Here is a 585-nt window from a genome sequence, read left to right on the forward strand (position 1 = left end):
ATATATATATATATATATATGTGTGTGTGTATTACAAAGAAGCAATAATATAACATTTATTTATATTGTAACATAATTTATATCGTGACAGATAGAGAGACAAACAGAGAGAGTAAAGATGATCTTTTTTCGCGGACAGAATGATGCGCATATATTCGCGCTCTCTTACAGCATCATACAATCTTTTATTGTTTATCCTTACTTGATTATTTCCACGAACATATAATACATATTCGTATATGGATTGATGGATACCCTCTCTCGCACAGATAAGGATAAAATTAACATACGAGATTACATGCTTTCGCACATAGTCTTAACTCTCGTTCTGTTATGCACCTGTTATATCTACCGCCAACTCCCTTTTTTTTCTCCTCCATGTGACTGCTTCTGTAAAACAAAATTACATAATTCTTTATAATATTTAAACTATAAGCAATAATTTGAAGGTACTTAATTAATAAAATTATTGTTCTATGATTGATTATACATTTATTTCTATATATTAAATTTCTATATAATAAAAAAATAAATAGAATCGTGAAATAAACTTTAAAATATATTTAATGATTTCAGAAATATATT

General features: G+C 26.5%; 1 protein-coding gene across 1 annotated transcript in view; it reads right to left on the reverse strand.

Moving 5' to 3' along the window:
- Window positions 1–370: 370 nt before the first annotated feature.
- LOC108687731 (ras-related protein Rab-11A-like) overlaps window positions 371–585 on the reverse strand; it is a 6,347-nt gene continuing 6,132 nt past the window's right edge. The window contains exon 5 of the mRNA XM_018193654.1: window positions 371–390. The gene's annotated coding sequence lies outside the window, so the exon portion shown is untranslated. The remainder of the gene's footprint in view (window positions 391–585) is intronic.

Source organism: Atta colombica, unplaced genomic scaffold (genome assembly GCF_001594045.1).
Source record: "Atta colombica isolate Treedump-2 unplaced genomic scaffold, Acol1.0 scaffold102, whole genome shotgun sequence".
NCBI lineage: Eukaryota > Metazoa > Arthropoda > Insecta > Hymenoptera > Formicidae > Atta > Atta colombica.